The following is a 7,348-nucleotide window of genomic DNA, read 5'->3' as shown; positions in this document are numbered from 1 at the left end:
CACCATGTTGACCAGGCTGGTCTCGAACTCCTGATCTCAAGTGATCTACCCTCCTTGGCCTCCCAAAGTGCTGGAATTACAGATGTGAGTGACCACACCTGGCCCATTTGTTTTCTTTCAAGCCTTTCTGTAAGACCAGTACTTCAGGTGAACATGTGGACAGAACAAGAGCATCACTATTTTGCAATATGAAGACCGGAAAAAACAGAGGCAAAATGTTGAGCTTAATGGCACATTTTTATAATTTGTATTTGGTGTTTGTCAATTTTCCATTGGATAGTTTGAGAGATAAATACAAGTCAATGACATGTTCTCTTTCGTACCCTATTGTCTAATCCTGCTAACACACACGTGCGCGCGCACACACACACACACTGTTTACCTAATTTATCTGTTCCCCGATTATTACACTCTCAATTGCTGCAGAGTCTCAGAAGCAGCATGGTGTAACAGAAAGAATATGAGGCTTAGAATCCAAAAGCCAGAGTGTGAATTCCAGCTCCACCGACTTGCTGGGTGACTAGAAGCAAGGCATTAAGTGTCTCTGTTTACTCGTTTTATTACTTTCCTATTGCCTCTGTAATATAGCACCACAAACTTGTTGACTTAAAACAACACACATTTATTCTCTTAGCATTCTGGAGGTCAGGAGTCCGAAATCAATTTCACTGGGCTAAAATCAAGATGTCGGTAGGACCAAGATCCCCGTGGAGGCTCTGGGAGAACCCATTTCCTTGCCTTTGCCAGCTTCTAATGCTGCATTCCTTGCAATCCTTGATTGTTGACCCATTCCCCCATCTTCAAAGCCAGCAGAGCAGCACCTTGTTTCATTGCCTTCTCTCCTGTCAAATCTCCTTCTGCCTCCTTCCTATAAGAACACTTGTGGTTGCATTTAGAGGCTACGATGATAATCCAGAATAATATCTTTATCTCAAGATCTTTGACTTAGTCTCATCTGCAAAGTCTCTTTTGCCACAGAGGGAAACATTCACAGGTCCCAGGGGTCAGGCTGTGCACATCTTTGGGGGACTTTATTCTGCCTACCACACTCATCTTTCTTTTTTCAGATGGAGTCTTACTCTGTCGCCCAGGCTGGAGTGCAGTGGCATGATCTCGGCTCACTGCAACCTCTGCCTCCCGGGTACGAGCGATTCTCCTGCCTCAACCTCCCAAGTAGCTGGAATTACAGGCGCCTGCCACCATGCCTGGCTAATTTTTGTATTTTTGGTAGAGATAGGGTTTCACTATGTTGGCCTGGCTGGTCTTGAACTCCTAACCTCAGGTGATTCTCCCACCTTGGCCTCCCAAAGTGCTGAGATTACAGACGTGAGCCATCATGCCTGGCCCCACACTCATCTGTTAAGTAGAGCTAGGAATTCCTATCCTAAGGGACACAAAAATGAAAAAAGATAAGATTTGTGAAGAGGCACATAGTGAAAGCCCATACATGTTGCTGAGTTTGGAGGAGGGTGGGTCTGACCTCCCATTGGCTGATCTCTGCCTGATGGACATCATGAAGAATGAGAGAGCCAGGACTAATGTGACTGGGGGATGTTCAGGGGTCAGAGTGGCTTGAGGTGCCAGCAGCCCTGGTTGAAGGATGACTTCAGGAGCAAGGCTCAGAGCTGGGTGGAAGAAGCTTCAATAAATAGCACCTGAGCCAGGCATGATGGTGTGTGCCTGTGGTTCCAGCTACTCAGGAGGCAGGTGGGAGGATGGCTTGAGTCAGGAGTTCGAGACTGCAGTGAGCTATGATCACACTACTGTACTCCAGCCTGGGTGACAGAAAGACACCCTGTCTCTAAAAAGAAAAGGCACCTGGATGCTCATGACCGAGATGGGGTGGGGGCGGTAGTGGGGTGGGACGACTTCACTTTATAACTTTGCTTTCAGCATGATGTGGATTAGTGTCTCCCACGTGGGAAAATTATGTTTACCACTTAGAGAGTGGATAGTGCTTGGTTACCCCATGACGCTGGATGGTGGCAGGCTTAACTCCCCCATCAAGGGCCTTAATGTATTTGGAGCCCTAGTGCTAGCAACAGCAGCAAATCTCCTTTTTCTTTTCCTCGAGCTGGTTGTTCACCAGGCAGTTGGGATGTTGCATGGGAAGAGAAGACACACACCAGTCCCTTGTTTTCAAGAAGTCAGTCTGGTCATGTCCTTAGCAGGTTATTAATCTTTTTCAAACCCCTCCTCTTCACCAAGTTTTGTGATCCTGGGAATGAGATTCCTCCCCAGCATCTTTAGAGTTATCAGGGATTAGGATCGGTACAAGCAGCCACTTCCCTGGAATCATCAGTAGCCCTCCAGCCTCTAGGGGAGAGCTGCCAGCGGTCAGAGTTGTTGGGAATTACAAGGGAGAAGCTAGGGAGAAGGAACTCAGTCCCTCAGTGTCTGAACTTGGTTCCTGGCAGGAGAAGCCAGGAGAGTGGGCCAGTCCTAGATAGGAGCTCTCCCAGGGAATTCCAGGGGTCCTCCCAAGATCCAGTCATAACACGAAGAATTACTGTTGGTCTCTTGCTCATATGTGCCTGTGAATTCATATCACAGATGCTTGATGCATTTGACAATTGTTTAATTACTTGAGCCCTACTGATATTCTTTAGGTCACTTCAAGGGAGTGATTTCACATATGATCATTGCCTCAAATCTGTATGGCTTTCCTTGCCTTTGAGGTGCTTTAAGAGGACTTATGTCCTTTGACTCCCCTAGTAACTCAAGAGGGTGGCTAAGATACAACTCTAGAGGTCTCCAAGCTCTCTGCAAAGCCTGCCTTCAGTAGTCTGTTCACCACAAGACGCATAACTTTATTATTCTCTAGCTGAATTTAGCTCCTTTGAGCCCCTGTTTTCCCATGTCATTTTAGGGGTTCCATGTTTTCCCTGGAGGTATATATATATATACACACACACACATTCCAGGGGCCTCTGAGGTGCCAAGACATCAAGACATGTGTGGGGTCCATCTGGTTCACACTGATGTCCATGATCATTGGTCTACATGGGTCATCAAGGAGCGATTTCCCTGTTGGAAGCTCCAAGTAAAATGTCAGCTCCAACATTCCACACAGCTCTGGGTGTCACACTCCTTTTCCTTTTAAAAGATGATTATCTGCTTGTGGTGAATGCTCTTGGGGTTTTATTTGTAGGTAGGTTTTTTTTCTTGTCCCAAATGTCTATATTTCATCTTTACTCTTGAGGGATATTTTCCATGGCTGGAGGATCTAGGCTTTTCTTTTGGATTCCACTGTGGCTTAAAAAAAAAGTCAGTTGACTGTTTATTTATGGCCTCTTTAAAGGCGATCTCTTTCTTCCTAAGGCTGTTTTAAAAGTTTTCTTCCTCCCTCCCTCCTTCCTCCCACCCCATCCTCCTACTTCCTTTCCTTTCTCCCTCCCTTCCTCCCTTCTCTTCCTCCCTTCATCCCATCCTCCCTTCCTCCCTCTTTCCTTCTTTTTTTCCTTCCTCCCGCCCTCCTTCCTTCTTCCATTATTATATAATAAAATATTAAAAAATACATTTTTTTTGAGATGGAGTTTCGCTCTTGTCGCCCAATCTGGAGTACAATGGCACGATCTTGGCTTACTGCAATCTCCGCCTCCCGGGTTCAAGTGATTCACCTGCCTCCACCTCCCAAGTAGCTGGGATTACAGGTGCCTGCCACCATACTCAGCTAATTTTTGTATTTTTAGTAGAGATGGGGTTTCACCATGTTGGCCAGGCTGGTCTCGAACTCCTGAACTCAGGCAATCCACCCGCCTTGGCCTCCCAAAGTGCTGGGATTACAGGTGTGAGCCACCACACCTGTCCTATTAATATATTTTCTTCTGGGCCTTCTCTCCTTTTACGTCTTTTGATACTGCCATGAAATGCATGTTAGGTTGACTCACTGCATACTCTATTACCTCTCTTCTGGTTTTTAATCTTTCTGTCTCCTTATACTGTAATCTCAGTGTTTCTTCTGCTTTAATTTTGGCATATGAATTCTTCAGCTGGATTCAAAGTGTGGTTAAAGCCACTTACATGCTCTTTAATTTTTAGTTATTGTACTTTCCACCTCTAGAAGTTATTCTGAATTCTTTTTTTATATCAACTATGTGACTATGTGACACTTCTTATAGTTTCCAGTTCCTGGTTAGAATTTGCAAACTTGTTGACTATTTCTTTGAATAGAGTAGCTAGAATTGTTTTAGTCTGTGTCTAGTGAGTTGAATATCTGAAACCTTTGTGAGTGTTTCTTTTGTCTGCTAGCCCCCCTCATGGCATCCTGTTTTCTTGGATGTCTGGTTGTCTTTGAATATGTCCAACTCCAGTTATTTCTGGATATACCCAGAGGGCACACCTGTTCACTGTCACCCAGTGGAATTGCCATGTGTTTGTCTCCTGTCGTGATGACCTTTGCATTCAGGGAGAGGCCTCTGCTATCTGCAGAACTGTGTGAAATCGCCTCATTTTTGCCTTCAATGAAGGTTGTCTCCTGCTGGTCACCACCGCTTCCTCAAATGACTAATGCCACTCTTGCTCACAGTGCTAAGACGCTAAGGAGTTTTCAGAGGGCTGGAGTGATTCTGCATCCTCCGAGGTTCTCAGGAAACGAGACCACAGGGCCATCTGTGCATGAGTGACAGTGGGGTGGGGTGGATGAGCAGTGGCAGTGGTGGGCACCTACGTGGTTGGGGTCACAGCTTTTTATATCTTGGTGAAAACAACGCCTTGCGTTTTCACTTTAGTTTCTCTGGCTACATTCCACAAGAACAAATTCTGGTCACAGAGGCCACAGTAGACTCTCAATGTAATGGCCCTTCCCTTTTGATGATAGCAGCTTTTTTGGGGGGAGCAGGGGTGGCCAAACTTGTTAGCCTAATTTTCTCTTCCTTTCTAATTCTACCTAGAGGCTGCTGAGTTTACCTCTCCCTTTGCCAGACAGACAGGCTGAGACATGCAAGAATGGAAGGGGGTGTGGAGGTGGGTGGGAGGATTAAGTTGGGGAGAGCCAGTGTTGTCTTTGTAGATTACCAGAACTGACACACGTACACACACACGTACACTCACTCACTCACTCACTCATCTATTCATCTATTTTTGGCCTAAGTGCCTTTGGACCCTTCTTTGGAAAAGCACATGAACTCTTTGGAGTCTCCTGTTCCACTTGGTAAATTTCCTATAGCCACGCACTGAAAGTTCCTGCTGCCCTCCTTCCTCTGAGCTTGTGGGGCCCACAGATCCCCTGCTCCACTTCCTGCTTCATTTCAGCTGACGGTGAGTGCAGGGCAGGCTTGTAGGAAGGGCGCGCTGGGGGCGGGGAACTGCAGCACCCACCCCACCCCCAGCCCCGGTGCTTGATGCCCCAGCCTCAGTCTCCCTTGCTGTGCCCTTCCCTTAAGCCTCACTCTTGGCCTCCCCAAAGACAGAGTTTGTTCTGTTTTTATTGATAGGATGACACTCCCTCGTTCTAATGCCATCTGAATGCCTGAGCAATTACATCTTACAACCTCATGAAAAAACACAGCAGCTTGTCATGATGAATGATGTTACCGTGAATAATGCAGTTTTGAGTTCAAACTCCTTCTTATTCCAAGAATGAGTAAATATCCCTATTCCCTCCCCTCCCCACTGCGTTTGGGTTTGACATGACATGAATCATTGTGGTTTTACTCCTGGGTAGAACTGTTTTTCTGTATTGCATTGCCAAATGAGGGAAGGACAAAAAAAGGAACCTTACTAAGGAGCAGTTTCAGATGAACTTCAACTCTCAGAAATCTTGAAGAATGAATGAACTACAACTTTTCGAAATTGCAAAAATGTTCAAGTCGGAAGGGACCCACGGGAAGCAACCTGGTCCTTACATAGGACTGGAAAGAAAATGGAGGCCCAGTGAGGGGACACTGGCTTCTCCAAGGTCACACTGCAAGTCAGTGGTGGCACTAGTGACCCAGGAGTCCTCCTGATTCCACCGTGTCCTGACCCCAGACCAGCAGCCTTATTTGTGGTTAAAGAACATGGAAAAACAGCTTATGTTTGAATTTTAAAATGATGCCAGTACTAAAGATCTGCATTCCATGAGCACTGAGCTTTGCTGTGTGCGGGCTGCTATGAATTTTGTCACTATTTTCTCTAAAAGCTCTCAGTATTGTACATATACAATTCCATTCTTTGTTGTCCAGGGAAAAAGTTGCATTTACTGAGCAGTGAGAAGGATGATTTGAAGTCCCTGGGGACCCCCACCCTTGTCTTTCTATGTGAGATTGTATTGCAGGGCTCACATTTATTCTTTCAGCAGCTCATTGCACAGTGCACTTATTGAGCACCTACTGTATGCTAGGAGTTATGTGGTAAGCTAAGCAGACAAAAACTCCTGCTCTCACAAGAAAAAAGAATAAACAAGCAGCCAATTGCACGTGTAATGTCGGCCGGGTGTGGTGGCTCACTCCTATAATCCTAGCACTTTGGGAGGTGGTGGTGGGAGGATTGCTTTAACTCGGGAGTTCAGGATGAGCCTGGGCAACATAGCAAGACCCTGTCTCTACAGAAATTCAAAAAATTAGCTGGGGGTGATGGCATGAATGTCTGGTCCCTCGGGACCAGAGGCCTCGGGAGGCTGAGGCGGGTGACTCACTTGAGCCTGGGAGGTTGAGGCTGCAGTGAGCTGTGATCACACCACTGCACTCCAGCCTGGGCCACAGAGCGAGACCCTGTCTCTAAATAAACAACCTCATGTCAAGTTAGGAAGTGTGGCAAAAAGGAACAAAGTCAGAGTGACTGCCATTCTAGAAAGAGTGGTGAGGGAAGGTCTCCTTGAGCAGACCCTGTGGAAGTGGAAGGGTCAGTCATGAGACTCTCTGGAGGAAGAAGATTCCAGGTGGAAATGCCTTTGTGGGTATTAAACGCTTTAACGGGTGTCAGCCACAAAGCCAAATGGCTGGAGCTGAGGGAGTAGGGGAGGCGACGGAGAAAATGAAGCCAGAGGTGGAGGCGGGGCCCGATCACAGAGGGGCACAGAGAACGAGGAAGGAATTGGATTTTTGAAAAAGACTGTGGCAAAATACAAAGTCTAAAATACAAAAATAAAAAATAAAATATAGAATGTACACCTTCACCATTTTAAGTATACAGTTCAGTAGTGTTAAATGCATTCACGTTATTGTTCAACCCATCTCCAGAACGCCCTGAATCTTGCGAAATTAAAACTCTATGCCATTTCAACAATCCGCATTTCCTCTTACCTCTCATTCGTGGCAACCACCATTCTTCTTTCTGTCTCTGTAAATGTTAGTACTCGGGGTATCTCATCTAAGTGGAATCACACAGTGTGTGTCCTTTTGTGACAGACTTATTTCACTTTGCATAA

The 7,348-nt window shown here is 46.1% G+C and overlaps 1 long non-coding RNA gene across 1 annotated transcript; it reads left to right on the top strand.

Moving 5' to 3' along the window:
- Nucleotides 1–5,089: 5,089 nt before the first annotated feature.
- LOC111524302 lies at nucleotides 5,090–6,397 on the top strand. Its single transcript, XR_002725755.1, has 2 exons — nucleotides 5,090–5,259; nucleotides 5,436–6,397. It is a non-coding gene; the product is annotated as an uncharacterized LOC111524302 (long non-coding RNA).
- Nucleotides 6,398–7,348: the final 951 nt, after the last annotated feature.

This window comes from Piliocolobus tephrosceles, chromosome 19, assembly GCF_002776525.5.
Source record: "Piliocolobus tephrosceles isolate RC106 chromosome 19, ASM277652v3, whole genome shotgun sequence".
NCBI classification, from domain to species: domain Eukaryota; kingdom Metazoa; phylum Chordata; class Mammalia; order Primates; family Cercopithecidae; genus Piliocolobus; species Piliocolobus tephrosceles.
Note: the sequence above shows the minus strand (reverse complement) of the source record. Positions and strands in the feature narration are given on the sequence as shown.